General features: G+C 42.7%; 1 protein-coding gene and 1 long non-coding RNA gene across 3 annotated transcripts in view; one reads left to right on the top strand and one right to left on the bottom strand.

Moving 5' to 3' along the window:
* Positions 1–16,550, top strand: part of MAD1L1 (mitotic arrest deficient 1 like 1) — a 464,454-nt gene that overhangs the window by 263,379 nt on the left and 184,525 nt on the right. The window lies entirely within an intron of this gene.
* Positions 9,783–16,397, bottom strand: LOC309519191. The gene is made up of 4 exons (XR_014213739.1): positions 16,276–16,397; positions 14,195–14,273; positions 11,869–11,889; positions 9,783–10,337 (listed from the first exon to the last, which is right to left on the bottom strand). It is a non-coding gene; the product is annotated as an uncharacterized lncRNA (long non-coding RNA).

Genomic DNA, 16,550 nt, shown 5'->3' with positions numbered 1-16,550 from the left:
CTTCTTCACCCCCAGCTTGCCCTGGTGTGTCCCAATCACAGCCACACCTCTCACTGGGATCCTCTTTCTCCTCTATCCTGCCAGTTCACGACAGGTATGGGTGCTAGCAAAGACACTTTTAGAACTTTCAGGGGGAATATGGGTGGGTGGGGGGTTGGAGTGGAGAAACAGAGGGAGAAAGGGTTTAAACAGTCTCCCTATTCCTTTGCTCTAAGTTTCTCTCACTTGAAACTGTTATGAATGAATGAATGAATGAATGAATGAATGCTGTTGGGGCTCAGTTACACGTTTGCAGATTAGCAACCCTTATTAATGTCTCTGGTTTGCAGCACCTCTTATTTCTGAAATACCTGCCTGCTCTTTGAGTACTTTGAGCGGATGATGACTTTGTCATCCCTCCAAGATCTTGCCAGGCTGCTAAACCCTGTGCCAAGTTGGTTGTAAGCTGCTGGCTATTGTTTGTAGTCTGCAGCTAGCTGCAGATCATGCTACTACAAGCAGCTTACATTTTCATGGCTATCGTACCCTGTGCATCAAGTGCTGCCAAGGATACAGGTTAACAGATTGGGCAGGCTCTGGCATGAGAGAGGATTGAGTTAATTGGAGATGCCGTTCTTCAGATGCTTTGGACTAAAGCTAGCATTGGACCCAGCATCTTACAGCTGTGCTGGCTGGGACTTACGGGAATTGTAGTCCAAGCCATCTGTAGGCTGGTCTACAGAATGCTTCATGACAGAAAGCTCCTTGAACTCCCCAATTCTTTCCTTCCGTATGTTCCTCTTTTTGAGTTTGCAAGATGTTTTAAGGATGTTGAATTAGTTGTCCTCGAGTTAAATGAGTAGTGGCTCATCTCCTTTCGTAGCAATGAAAAGATGAGCTTGTGATAAAAATAGAAAAGGAGGAATTGCAGTCATGCTCTGGTGCGGTGCCTAGGCAAAGCTCATTCAGTGTGGTTTATATTTCCTGGATTATTATGTATCTCCTCTGAGCCCCTCCTTGGATGAAATGGTTGCACTTCAGCCATTCCTCCAGGCTATCAGAATATAGCAATCTCAGTCCCCGGAGTTGCTGCAGCCTGGCATACAAAACAGCTATAGAAAGAAGGAGGCAAAGCTCTTAATGGCGAACAACTCCCATAACAAGAGGGAAAATGAAATCACAGCAGAATATGGCTGAATGAAATGCATTGGCAGTCATCTAAAATAACCATAAAAGATGTAAAGTTTACGATCAAAGGCTTACCTCAAAGCATTTTTAATGACACAGTCATTTAATTCTTCTAATGCAGATCAAGGTGGCGTTAGAAATCTACAGCCATCTTACTCCCTCTGCCTCATTTACAAACTTGATGCTGGCTATAGATCATTCTAAAAGGCTTCGGATCAGCAATTATTGGATCCTGGGTAATAGGGAGACCAGTGCTTCAGTACTGATTAAAATATGAGGTCAGCAAGATTTGAAAACAAAGAATTAAGGATTTGATAGAATCATATGTTCACTGGGCAGACACTGCACTCACACTCGCCAAAAAGCAAGGAGACACTTGTCATTAGCTTAGCTAGGGCTGCAACTTGTATTAACCTTTTCCTCAGATGTTATTCCTGCTGTTTTCTTATTGTGTTGTTTATTTTATTTTGTTGAGAAGGGCCTCACCCTATGTCTCTCAGCCTACCTTCTCACCTCTTTCAAAGCCCTTAAGGCTGGATGCATCTGCCAGGCTGCATCTATGCCAGGTGGTAAGCATGTCTAAGTGGGCTGAAATCCTGGCCTCCCCACTTGTGGCCCATGTACAGCTGGAATGGGGTTCTCTGTGGCTGGTGAGTTGAGCTGGAGGTTGACGTGCAGAAGACTGAAAATGCAGCTCTGCTGACTGGGAAAAAGCCAGATTCCTAGTGTCAATGGCTAAGCAGTACTAATCTAGGGGACAATATTGCATACCCATATTCCAGTATCTAAGGACTATAGATTAAGGTTACCAGACGTCCCTGTTTCCTGGGGACAGTCCCCGGATTTACAAGTCAGTCCCCTGACAAAATCCACTGAATTCAACTGAAGTTGAAAAGTGTCCCTGGATTCATTGAAAAAAATCTGGCAACCTTACTATAGATACAGACTTCTGGTGGTTTTCCTGCCTAATTCTCAAGCTCCACCCTTGAAATTCATGACCGGAAGACTTGCTGTGAATCTACCGGTGTTGAATCTCCATCTTGCATGACTCATCTCTACCCAATCTTATTATGTGGTCCCTAATTTCTTCTGTAAGATGGGGGACAAGGATGGTTAGGCTTGGTCTGTGTACTCAGTAGAACAATGTTCAAAAGACTCCCTTCCTTTGCTGTTTATGGAAATGCAAGCAGTGCAGTTGAATGGTGAGGCAGGTGTTTCTTTTTATCCTCTTCCTCCATCTCGCTTCCTTAGAAAAGAGTGACACTTCCTTCTACAAAATGCTTGCTCAGTGCACACACAGTTTTCACAGCTGTAGAGAAGCTAGTGGGAGGGGGATGTCTTTCTTTATTCTCCACTTTAGCTTTTTCAAGCAGCTGGAAGTGGAGAAAACTGCCGTGGCTGCATTGTCTAGGGTTGTGTGACTGGATTCTCTGTGTATGATTCAGACCTGCTGGTGGATACTGTCAGGCTGGTAAAGGACCAGCTGAACTGCCCAGGGGTTGTGTAGTCCACATTGTCTTGTTCTTCCACGGATGTGTTTTGTCCTGGGGCTGTATCGATTGACTGATCTTGGAAACAGGATGCGATGAATGGAGACCTTGGTGTATTTTGGGAGATGTCACTGTGATGGGTGGAACAGTCTGAATTTAGCCTAAAATACCCCTTCCTATACATTGCATTCTTCAGACCCCTAGACTGGGTCTGTCACTTCATTACAAAAGGACCATGAATACTGATATGTGTCAGGCTGGCTAAGGTCAAATGGTTTCCCCCTTAGTACTCAGCCACTCTTACCTGCAGAAGTTGGCTTCATGCTCTGAGGATGTGTCACCTGCATTTTCCTTCTACTCTTTCTTCATATGGGACAATAGTGCAGACATCTAGAATTGCTTCAGAAATTATATATGGCTCGAGGTTGGCTGTTTTAAGTCAACTAGGAGTTCATTAACTCCTAGTTGACTTAGAACAGTCTTACAGAAAGAGATCAAATCTTGATCAAGACACTTAGGTGACAGAGTTTCCCCATATGCTGGTTATCAGTTTCTTAAGTCCATTTCCTTCCCTGTTAAAAAGAATCGCTGTATTTCCGGCATGAGCTTTGCTGACTTAATTCCATGGTATGTCTCTGTCTGACAGATTAAACTGCTTTCTCATATCACATGTGTTTCCTATGTTGATAATTGTAGACTATGATCAAATTGCCTTTCAGCTTTTCTTTTGGCAACTTTGATTTGGGGGTGAGAATCGGCTTCTCCTTCTCCCTGGTTGTCACTGATAAAAGTTTGGAAGCACAAGTGAGCTGCAGGTGTGCCACCACTTTCTTGCTTAAACAACCTTGGAGCATGGATGGAACATGTAGCTTTTTTTTTCATATACCACTGGCTTGGGCACCTTTCTTGTTCCCAATGCCTGCTTATGGCTCTCAGGGTCTGATCCAGGTTTCTGGGGGCCTTTGGGCACAGGGCACCAATGGGCCCCTTGTTGTCATGAACGCACCAGCTCCAAGTGTAATCTTGCAGCCAGCTGCAGAATGCAGTCAGGAACAGGGAGGCTGGGCTTTCATGCCAGCACAGGAAAGCCTGCAGCTGCCAGTGTCGACTCCCCCTGACCTTGGATGGTTGGCTGATAAGGGGGGAACAGAGAGCAGGCTGGAACACAGCCAAAGCTCCCCGGAAGCCCAAACAGGCGCGGAAAGCCACAGAGATAGCTTTTCAGAGCAGGAAAAGGCTGCAGCTGGCTAAATAAGTCTGAGGCATAGGTGTATAGGAAAGCTGCTAGACAGCAAGCAAAATAAGAAATGTAAAGGTTGAAGGTTCAATCTCTTCTGTCGACACAGGAAGAACTCCTCAGAAGTGTCAACTGAGTGATGGGGGCCAGAGGCTTGCTAGAGCCACCTGAAGATAATTGCTTGTTTCTTGCAATAAATCCTCCTTATCCTACGCTTACTGTGTGATCAAGCCGGAAACCTGGATTCCTCAAGGCACACTTGGCCTTACCTTTTCCTTTTTACACTCTCAAATAGTTTTGTCCTTTCTCCCACCCCTACTTCCTTTCATCTGTTGGTGTTGCCCTGTTTTTTCCTCACTCCCACCTTCCTTTTTATTTTGCTCACTTTTTTCTGCTTTGTGTCACATTCTCTGCCTCTTTATTTGTTTATTACATTTAGATCTTACCTTTCCTGCAAGGAGCTCAAGGTAGCGTACATGGATCTCCCTCTCCCCATTTTATCCTCACAACAGCCCTGTAAGGTATGTTAGGCTGAGAGACAGTGATTGGCCCAAGGTCAGCCACAGAGCTTCATGGCTAAGTGGGGGCAGGGACCTTAAAGCGTCCCCTTCATTGCCTCCATCAAGAGAGAACAGCCACTGCCTGCCCATGCGGGAGAAGGTCCCCACCCGACCTGCAAGTAATCAGGCAGCTGCAATACTGCACCTCTGCCTGCTCACAAAAAATCGGATTGTAACCTTATCATTGTTCCTTGTTGCAGCATTATCTTACATAGTTTTGTGCTCTAGCTTTATTCTGTGTACTTATTTTTGGTGTGTGTGTGAAAGAGTGTGAAATTTCAGACTAAACTCTCCCAGAGTGCTTAGATACGTGCTCTGCTGTAATGTTTTAACATATGTTGTTTGTTTTTTCTTCTGTCAAACATTACTGACAGCCAGTTATCGAGTGTGTCTTTGTTTGCCATCCTTGTATCATCAACAGACACTATCAGCAATGGATTTCCCCCTGTTTTCTTCTGCATCTGTCAGTTTGTCATTTCAAATCAATTTTTTGTATGCTTTTGATTATTTTTGTAGCATTCATTTTTTTAATCAGAATGTCATGATGTTCTTAGTAAAAAAAAGTCCCTTGCTGGAGCATTAAGTACATTGTGTCAATGACTGCCTGTTTCAAGCTGAACTTGAAATGTTGTCAAAGAATGAGATCCAATTAATTTGTGAAGTCTTACTTTTTATTAACTTCAATTGGTAATAATTTGTTTCATTTCCTTATACTTCGTCTCTAAAAAAAGGAAAGGAAAAGAAAGACCTCATGCCAATTCTTATTTTGTGTGCCCTGGTTAAGCAAAATTTAAGTTGCTACAACCAAAGAACTTTTTATTCCCTTTCTTTCTTTCTTTGCATCAAAAGATTCCAGAGATGTGTATAAAAGTATGAAAACAATTCACGTAACGTGAATACAATGCCATATTTTAAGACATAATACATAGCCAAAGTTACTTGTTTGAGTGTCCCACCCAGAAGACACCCCAGTGCTCATGCCAACCAAGCTACAAAGTCAGAAAGCAAGAGAAGATGGAAAACAAACCAAGCTGGGGAGGAAAAAGCTGGTTTCCGCTCACGTCACGAGTCAATGGTGGCCACTCCTCTCTGCCCACCAAGGGGTTCAAGCAGGGGAAAGCCAGGATTTATGAGGCAGAAATTCTGGCTATGTTCCCCAATGGGGTCTGGAGAGCTCACTGCATCCTGCTGTGCCGCGCAAGCCCATGTCTGCCAACTTGAAAGGCAGAGTGGGTGAGACCTGTGAGTGTTGCCCTGCCATGGATGAGCCTCTGATTTGTGGTTGGTTCCTCCATAATTTAGACAATTGGCATTAATCAAGAGGCGCTCCTGGACCGACATAGGCTAATGGGCTGCAAACAGTCAGCTGCCCAAAGGACTGGGCCTGGCTCTATGGAGGTATCGGAATGTTTTCTTTGAAACTTGAGAATCCTTACAACAGCCAGGAAAGGAAGGGGGAGGACAAGGTGCTTTGTGCCTTCTTATGCTTTTCAAATGGTCTCCTTTTTTCCTGTCCTCCCCTCCATAATGAAAGAGACATGTGCAGCTGCTGCTATGTTATTCTGTTTGTTACTTCGGAAAAGAGTGGGGAAGGAATTTAACCTGGTTTTATTATGCCCTCCACTCTCCACCGAGATTGAATGGACTTCATTTAATATTATTCCTGGACTGCTGTTGGAGAAATGCAGTGGGGGGGGGAGGGAGAATGAACTGCTGCTGAACAGATGTGTTAAGAGACTGAATTTGAGAAAAGATTTTGCTTTTAACTGTGCCGAGGAAGAACTCCAGAGCGGAATTTTAATGGTGCTGTGTGTTGAGATTCCTGCAGTGCAGAGCCCTTGGGATCCCTTCCAACTTTATAATTATATTATTATCTCCCCCTCCCCCTCCATACACACCAGCAAAATAAAAGCCAAACCATGGACCTAAAATGAAGGTCCACAAAAGTACTGACTACACTTTATATGTAAAACATCTGGGCAAATAGGAAAGAATGTAGTGTCAGCACAAGGCATGTCTTCTTGGGAAGGGGCCAGCACAGAAAAGGCTCTCTCCCTGGTAACTACATAACATGCCTCTATTAAAGAAGGAACAATGAGCCAATACTGACTGCATTCACACCTTCCTACAAGAGGTTAAGCACAGTCAGAATCTTCAACTTCTTATGTACTTCTTCCTATTATGTACTTTATGGATACTTGATTCCTGGCCAGGTGGGATGTAGGCAAAGGCCTCTTGAAGTGCTAGTTTGAACATCAGCAAAAGCTTTGACAGGACCTTCTACCTTATTTTGCGTCTCAGCTGGTTGACCACCTGTCTTTTAGCTCATGGAACTTCGGCGTGGACGATTACCTTGTAGTGTAGAGAATTAACTAATTTTTCAGCCTTCACAATGTTGCAGTCAATGGGGGATATTTTTCATTCTGAAATTCTGGGTGCAGTAACCAAGAACTGCACACATCAGTTCTGCAAATGAGTAATTAACCGTTAGAAAACATGGATGTGTGAATTTACTGTGAATCATCAGGCCCAATTTTAAAGCAACCAGTACTGTTGGGTGTAGCTAGATAATGATCACCAATAAATTTCAGAGAAAAGCTGGAGCAGCTGCATTAAAAAAACAACAACCCCCCCAACCTGATTTGTGCTCATTTCATGAAGTTGTGTCTGGATTCTCCAAGATCAAACAGCCACTTCAAAGGAACTTTGTTGAAGGAGAAGGCATTAGATGAGTTTGATTATGCAAGTGGGAGACTTTCCTGCCAATGATGTAGCAGTATATGTATTTTGATGATGGTGTGAAGCTGTCATTCCAGGTCAACCTACTGCTTCTATTCCTCTTCAGCTTAATTCAGCAGCTGTCTCTTTTTATTACGGACATGTCCCATTCAGAAGTCCAAGATCAATTGCTAATTATGTCATTGCAAATAGAGGAAATGAAAATGCTTGAACCTGATAGGGGCATCCGCAATCTTCCTTCATGCTAACAATATCACCATCTGTGCAGCCCCAAACTGACAATTTAAGGAGATGCTTGACCCAGACATGCTGCCCTTCTCCTCCTTGGGATTGATTCAACCCCTCAGCTGCATGAAGTGTAAATTGAAAAAGAAATAGAGTAAAAAATTAAACAACAAAGTTATTCAACATAGACATTATGGCAAGATTGCTAAGTAACATAAGGCACATCACGGTAATGCTTCCAGGCATCTGTTTAGGAGGGAAATGACGTCTTCTGAATGCTGCTGATATTTTGTCTTGATGAAAATCATGGTGACTATTACAGCACTGCAAAATGGCAAGTGAAACTATAGAGATATTCTGGAGTCACATGCCATTTGATCAGACAGTGAGGAAGCTGAAAAGCCAAGGAAATGTCTGAAGTCCACTTGATGTAAGGTTCCAGATTTCATTTACCTTTTGTTTCATTCATCTTACAACCTGCCCAAGCCACAAGGGCAGGAGGCAGGTAGCAAATGTTACAGTTAAATGCTGTTGTGACATAAAATACAACCAAGTAAAAATAATGGCTTGCGCCCAACTAAGTTTTACTCAGAATAAACCCATTGAAATTAATAGACCCAAGTTAGCCATGGCCATTAGTTTTAACAGGTCTACTTGTGAGTATGACAGACATTGGCTGCATCCCACTGTGTATAAAGAAATTGGCTTAAAAGGTAATTTATCTATCACAATGTTACTAAAATAATGGAGAAACAACAACAACAAAACAACAACAACAACAAATTTATTTATACCCCGGCCATCTGGCTGGGTTTCCCCAGCCACTCTGGGTGGCTTCCAGCAAAAGATTAAAAATACATTAAAATTTCTTCCCATATCTCCCACTGTGACCTCTGATGATCCTTCCATAACACTACCTTTGCAGTGTGGGAACTGCTGCAATCAGGCCCCTTCCCACAGGGCCAATGGGCTTGCTGTATCTGTCTATCTTATCTGTCTGATCCTTCCTTCTCTCTCTGTCTCTGTCTCTCTCACCCCTTCCCCCAATATTCCTGACAGAAACTGACTGCAATGATAAATTCATAACACCCTGCTGGAGTGGCATTTCATCTGCCATCTAACTTTGTTTGCCTATGCACTGTTTAAACCTTGGTAAGAAAAAAAATAAAGCATCTAACAGTACTGAAAGTACGTGTCAGTTCAGACTTACAAAGCTTCTTGAAATCTCATGGCTGATTGGTTGCAAATTAGGATTGATGGCACATCTTAAGTGGGAGAGATACTTGGGATGAGTAATGCTTTCTTTTCACATTCCTTTCACCATAAGTAAGTTGGAACTTGTGGTGTGAACCATGGATTTAAGAGATAAAATGTGTGCCAACCTTAGTGAATGAGATATGTCAAAAGAGACACAATTTCAAATAGGTTTGTACTTCATAGATCATTGCATTACTTGGTTGATTGGAACTTTGCAGTGATGATCAACCAGAAATAGTTTCATAGAAACACAAAACTTAGGAAGAATTCCTAGGAAATCTAAAAGGTTCCTATTGTTCAGACACTGTGACAGATTCAATTTTTTCCTCATGGATCAGTGCTCTGATAGGGAATAGAAGACCACAGCCTTTGATGCTTCGGTAGCTTTTAGAATTCTAAGATCCAGAGATCTATGTGCTTAGAGAAGGGTTTGTCTCTTAGTTCTGTGCAGCAGTGTAGCAGAAAAGTGGTCCTGAAATTAGCAGCTGAAGCAAATGCATTTGAGATTGGTAAGTAAAACTTGTACTTTTGTATCCTACAAGGTTTTCGTGGTGGTGATGAAGCCTCTGTCAGTGATTGACTGAGTTGCCGTAGTGTTAAAGAGACAAGGGGCAAGATGAGATTGTGTCTGGCTGCAGCTGGTAAAGCTGTTTTCATCCTAGAGAGGATGCTTGTGACTATGCTGACTGGGGATGGTAGAAGATAGGTAGTCTGAAATGTCCAAAGAGCTCCAGGTTGGGGAAGGTTGTCCTAGGTCTTCAACTGCTGGGTGAGGATCCACCACTGTATTATGGCCTGATCTAAGATGGGTTGCCATATCAGCATTACCACTGCAAAAATAAATGGTTAAAAAAAGAAAAAGACTCCAAACCCATCTGATCTGATTTTTTATTTAATACAATATTCGTATTCTACTTTTCCAACAACAGATGTTGAGCTCAAAGCGACTCACAATAATCACAGTAGCATCAGGAGGGGGGAATCATTGTAAATGCAAATAACAAGTTCATCAAAACAATACAATTCAGTAAAATCATAATAATTCAAAATATAAGAAAGAGCTGCTGAGCACCCACCATGGGACAGATGGCATCTTCTGTCTGGGAAGGGGCTTCCTCTTTGCTCACTGTACTAGGCACTAAGATCCTTCATTGTTTCTAAACTTTTCACCCTGCTGCTCTTGTGCTTGAACTGGGTGCAAGGCTAGGCTCATTCCATCTCAAGTTTCACATTTTCTGTGGAAAATGGCTGGTGGAGGCAAAGGCTGAGGTCCTGAAGAAGCAGCTCTGGATCAGAATTTTGGCCTGCATGACACTTTTATCCAGAGAGTTGCTGAGATTAAACAGTGTATTTCAAGATGCCAAGTATTTTATAAAGTGCTCATTTCCATACATTGTGAGGTGGGGCGTTGCAGTTAGAGGTTTGAACAGTACTACCCAGTTCCTGTTTGCTGTCCTCTCAAAAATGGTTTCTGCCAGCTGTGGAATATTCACATCCATCTCAGTTGGGCACTGAATAAGATGGTTGAGGTGCTTCTTCCTGGGGCCCATGACTTTGTTGTGGGTCATGGCCTTGCAGATGGCTTTGGCAATTGCCGAGTCCAGGAACTAGGGCTGGGTTCTGCATCTGAAAACTACCATCCAAGAAAATGAAAAAAGAAGCCTAGAGATGAAAGTAAAGACAGAAAAGTCACTGAGCTACCGCAGCGGAGAGACCCTAACCTTATTGTTCAGGCCATTGTATGGGCCCAGTTGACAAGTGTAGGGCAGCTGTGTGGTATGCAGTCAACACTGAAGCATTTTCGTTGGTACCCACTTCACCATGACATTAACATTAGACCTTTGTTATGGTGCATAAATTTCTCAGAAGCTTAGCAGAACAAGATTTAGCCATCTCTGTCTTTGATATGGCTCTAACCCCTTTCTCTTTTTTTTTTAATAAAATTTTAATTGGTTTTACAGAATTTTTTAAGAACAAACAAACACTTAAAAAGACATACAAACACGTATAATTTCATAACATTTTTTCATAAACCTCTTTTCCGGGACTCCCCCATACCCCCCCTTTCTGCATCTAACCCCTTTCTCTTTCTCTACACTCTTTCTATTATTTGTTGCTACATGAAGCTGTATAAGCACCTCTTAGAATGGACCAGTTCATTCCCATGCTATAAGATTTTCCAGGGCTTCAGTGGGGGGGGGGGGATATAACGAGGCTGTATTACTGGATCTTACTTTTCCTGAGCTGTACGTAATGAGCAAGGGAGGAGTATTGATTTAGCCTCGTTGCCATGTCGCCTATAAATATGCATGAGGATTTGGGGCTGTTTAACTGTGCTTTTTAATTCTCCTTGCATTGCTGACTCTTTCAGTTGAAGGCTCTTTGCACGCATAGCGAGCTGCTGGGTGACAGCCCTATTCTCACAGTTTGGGACCTTTCCAGTGTGTGTTAATCCCAAGTCTGCAGAAAACTTCAGTACGTAAAAAATAAAAGGGTGAAGAATCTCTCTCCAGTATAGAAATTGGAAAAAAATGTGGTGGGAAAAGTAGAACTTTATAGGCCACAGAAAGGTCTGAGAGCACAAGATATTTTCCCAATAATGAGTCTCAGCCTATACAGAATTCCAGAATGGGAGATTGTCTGGGGTGCCCATGAAAGATGCCCTGAGATTTCCAAAGCAAGACCCAACCATACACTTAGTAAATGAAGTCACAAAAGGACAGAAATCGCTTGTCCAAACAATTCCTCCCATCATACGTTAAAATCATTGCCAAACTTGGCTGTAATGTAGCTTCACCTGATCGTAGTTTCTGAAATTATTGGTTTCATATCTGTGATGGGGGTGGAGGGTGGCATGCACATGGAAGGACGATTGGCAAAGTGTGGTTATTATGCTGTCTCCTTCCACCTCCTCTGCTCATGACAGGAGAGGAGTGGGAGGTGATAATCCCCTGGCAGCTCATCATTTAACACCTGTCCAGATGCTGATAACTGTTTCATTACAAGGGGATTATCACAGGGGAATAGAAGTTTACAATGGAATGTGAGTCCACCCTAAATCCCTGTATAATGGAAAAACATGCCCTTTAGTGACCACATTTCCCAGCCATGGAGCCTCCAAGCTATTCACTGTTTTGCACTTGCAACAATGGTGCTGTAAGCATTAAAAATATATATTAAAAAATGCACTTACTGGTGCCTGGAGTGCTGCTCCCTATAGAAGTGAAGAGAGGGGGAAAGATTTTGAGTAATAAGTGCAATACTGTAGATGGAACACAGATACTGACTTTTATTTAGTGAATTCACCGGGAACTTGAAAAGAACGTCCAAAAATCCTGGTCACTGTTTTTCCAAAGCTGAGATGCTAGTGCTGATGTAACAAAAAGGCTAAAATTATAAGAGAGTTGCCTTCCAAAAAATGCATCACTCATAGATTAATCCCTCTAAACTAAGAACCACTGGGTTCAGTGGGTTTTGCAGCAGAGTAAGTGTGCACAAGACTAAGATCCAAATTGGACAGGCAGGAATATGTACAAAACTGAAATGAAAGCTAATAGTCTCCCATGTAGATGTGATGTGTTCTGTATAACTAGGGCAGTATGTACTTGGTGCTAAACCTCCATCCATCCATCCATCCATCCATCCATCCATCCAATTCAGGAATTCCAAATTCTGTTCTAGGGAAAGATTAATTCTGTGACCTGTATAAACTATGCAACCATCTGTCACAACACACATCAGGTTCTGCTTACAGACTTCCCCCTGAGCATCTGGCTGGGTACTGTGAGAATAGGATGCTGGACTAGATCAGTCTTTGCTCTCATCCAGCAGATACCTTCTTATCCTAGTTGTGTTCTGCCTGACAGAAGTGGTTGTCAGAGCCACTTAAGTTCTGGATTAATGAGGTTGCAATTGCTGTGGTTAGGCTGCAGTCCTTTACACACCCGGGAGTTAGTTCCACTGAACTAAATAGGACTTACTTCTTTCTTCTTGGGTTTAGCAAGTCATAGACAGAGTCAAGGGACCCACACAGAATTTCACAGTGAATCTCAGAAGTTACCAATACCACCACATGAGAATACAGAAATAACTTTCTATATTATTTCATGCGCTGCCGGGTGTGTGTGTGTGTGATTGAGCACCATATCCCATCAGACTGCCTCCCCCAAACCCCCAAGAGGTACCTGGGGATAAATCAGACAGTGAGCTGGCCCTGTCACCAAGGATGCGGAGACAAATGCATCTGAGTACGAAAACCCAACCTACTTGGCGGAGTGCCTGCTTTCTTGCCTAGTCCTGTGACTCGGGACACAAGCTGTTTTGAAAAAGGTGAGCTTGGGGAGTGTGTAAATTGTTACAACAACATCTTAGCTTATGAGTAGCCATGAACTTAGATTGCTGCAATATCTCTTAACCTGAATGCTTTGAAAACTGACTTGTGTATTGTGTACATTAAAGCCTTTCACAAAAACTGAACTGAGAATCTGACTGCAGATTGTGTGTGTGTGTGTGTGTGTGAGAGAGAGAGAGAGAGAGAGAGAGAGTGTAAAGAGGAGAAAGAGATTTCTTAGATTTTGCATAGGTCAGCTCAGTGAAGAATTATGCTATGGTTCTGCTTAATCTGAAAATAATAGCATCTGGATCAACAGAAACACTTGATCCTACCTCCTATGGGGTCTCTTATTACTAGACTGAGTTCTTTTAAGAAAAATTTTGATCTGACTGATCATTCTTCTAACATTACTAGTAATAATAACACATTTCCCCTTTCCCCTTCTAAAGGCAATATTTTCTTTTTTTAAAAAAAACCAAACCAAACACAACACTACCTATTAGGTGTCCTAAGCAGTAAAGCTCATTACACTGAAGTTTCTCTTTCCTTTAAGAGATGTATCATTTAGAAAGAGGAGGCCTCTCTACCCCATACTGCACTATAATTCTTCCCTTCATGTTTGAATAATAAGGATTCCAGGCTAGCTTGGAGGATTTGTGCTACTTTTCTCTCTTGGGCTATCCCCTTTAAAATCCATTCTGAATTAATTCCAGAAATGAGCTTTATAGGAAAACGCAGAATTAAGTCCAACATGAAAGAAGGAATTATGCTGCACAGCTGGGAGTTGGCTTGAGTGGTTAAGTTTCTCTTTTGGAGTCAACATGGGCAGGCAGGGCGGAAGGGGGGGGGAATCATTTAGAAAGGTACTGACTGGGATCCAAAGAACTGAGAGCAGGACCAGTGGGACTTTTTTGCCCTCTGTTTTTGTTCAGCAGGCAGGATCATCACAAGGCATTTTGCTTCTTGAGGCAGAACAGTAAATTCTCTTCCCCGCTTCCCAGCAAAGGTGCATAGCACACAAGTACGGCCAAGTTATTGGGGCATGTGAGGCAGAAAATCTCCCTGGAAATGAAAATGGAGTAATCAAATAACTAACAATCTGCTGTGATTACACTCTGCCTAATGATAGGACTGGTTCTGGCAGCAGGCTCCCTGTATGATGCAAATGCCTGCTTATTTGTTTTACCTTTATCCAATGCTTCCTTCAGTGCACAGAAGTAGCTGTCAGTTCTCTGGATCCTGGACATTGTGTTTTGCTGGTGTTCCTGTAAGAATAAAATAATATTCCCTTTTGGCTCAGTCTGAAGGCCCATCTGCTTTGACATTTGGCTTCAGACTGCAGTCAACTAGGTGCTCCTAGGAAGCCCGCAAACAAGCCATGACCTCCAACTGGCTGTTGCCCTTTGAGTACTGGTATTCAGTGTCTCTGAACCTGGGCGGTCTGTTATGGTTACTAACTACTGCTCGACTTCCCCTCCTGCATGAACTTGTCTACTCCCCTTTTAAATGAGTGGACGTTGCTATATATCCTGTGGCAGTGAATTTCCATAAAAAAGGTGTTGCGTGAAATACTGTATTTTACCTGAATCTCCGGCCAGTCAGTTTCACTGGATGACCAGGAGTTCTAGAATCCTGTGAGACAGACATCTGTCCCCTACTTCTGCCTGTGTGCTGGCTGTACTGTTTACTTGTCAGTCATTTATGTGCACATGTCATTTGGGTGGAGGGCTTTGCTTGATGCCCTGGGTGTGCTCATATGCCATAACAGAGAGAGTTGGGTGGTTGGTGAGCATGTTTGCCTTTTGTACCAAGGGCAAGATGGGGATGCTGTTCCGATAAGAACAGATTAGGCTTTTCCTCTAATCAGTTGAACAAGCCTGAGCAAAGCAGCAGAATGAAGGAGCTGCTGCTGCAGCAAAGCTGAGTTTTTAGGGAGAGGATTACTCTTCGTTTGCAGTTGCCATGCAATGACTGAAGGGATGAGTTCATCCAACTCCTTAACATTTGAGGACTAAGCCAAAGCAATCACAAAGGGAGAGCAAATCCATACAAACACGAGACCGACTGTTTAGTGCTTTCCCCACCCAGCCAGGCTCACTTGAATCAGCACAGCATGGAAGGATTTGATGCTCTGCAAGGAAAAAGCTGCTGAGGGACCAGTGGCTGGGGAATGGAAATCATGTACCTGCTCCATAGTGGTGGAAATTTTTGTAGGGATCATAGTTAAGGTGGGAATGGTTAACCTCCTTCGTGTGCACTGCAGTGGCAAATGAATGTTGCACCCCGCATCTTACTAAAAAGCTAATTAAATCTCCCCCCCCCAATGGATCTAACTGTGCAATTAAAGTAACATCTAGTTTGACTCTAAACATTAATGGAAAGGTAACTGTTCCCAACCTTCCTTGAAAAATGGCTTCAAAGATTATTTGGATATTGGTCACAATCCAGTCAAGGTTGAATAAGCCATTGATTTCAACAGAAAACAACTTGAAGCATAAGCACATTTTTTTGAAAACCCTCTGGTTTTGATTGAACTTCTAAATCCCTGTGACTTTGACTGAATTACAATACATTTAAAACACGACAAATCTGACTTGAAATGTAGATAACTAAGTATAGTTTTAACCACACCCCACACATCTTTACTCCAAGGAGCTTACAAATACATTTTGGCAACGAAAGAAAAGGAGAGAGAGATGAGGAAATACTCTACAGTTGCATGACCTTTGTTTCATTTGCAAAAAAGGGTAAAGGCAAAGCCTTGACCAATGAGGTAGTCATGAGGGTCAACAAGGGGAAATGGCAGCGGGTTTTATTTTTCTTCCTTCTTTAAGTATTGACATGCCTTTCCTGCTAGAGCACCGAATCAGGTTAGTGGTACATTTAAAACAAACCCAAGAGCTTTCAAGGAAAAGTTAATTCACAAAACTTGCTTGTGTCAGCCACACCTGAGAGGAGTGACTCAAGCAATTTGTTAGATCAGGCTGACTTGTGCCTTTTCTGGCCCATGCCTGCCATGTCTGAAGTACCAGGTCAACCTTATTCCTTAGAGGTGGCTTCAAGGAATTCCATTGGTTTCTGCCTCTGCATTATCTATTCCCCACCATCATTGCATTCAAAACTACAAAAATGCTCAATAAAACACTGAATGAAACAAGTTCTGTGTCCCTGATGCACATCCCGCCACTCTCAACTAGTGGGGAGAAGCAGCTCCAGCTCCAGAGTGTCTGCATAATGTGGTGTTGCAAAACAAACGAACAAACAAACCTCTCCTTGATATGATTTCCGAATTGTCAAAACCTTATCTTTTGCCATTCTTCCTGCAAGATGGTTGTAGATCTTCTATTACGGCATTTCTCTCTTTCTCTCCAAAACAGTGCTCCAGTCATGTCTGTATTTCACAGCTGCCTGGAGATGATGAGAAAGATTTTTCATTGAGTCAAAAGCTATTTTGCTTCAGATAGACACCACCTACTCTGGTTCACTTCCAGAAGGAGGCAGTGTCAACAAGAGATAGTTCTGAAACAGTTATTCAGGACTTA

The sequence above is a fragment of the Podarcis vaucheri genome, assembly GCF_965113315.1.
Source record: "Podarcis vaucheri genome assembly, chromosome: 14".
NCBI classification, from domain to species: domain Eukaryota; kingdom Metazoa; phylum Chordata; class Lepidosauria; order Squamata; family Lacertidae; genus Podarcis; species Podarcis vaucheri.
The sequence above is the reverse complement of the archived record's forward strand: the minus strand, read 5'-3'. Positions and strand labels throughout refer to the sequence as shown.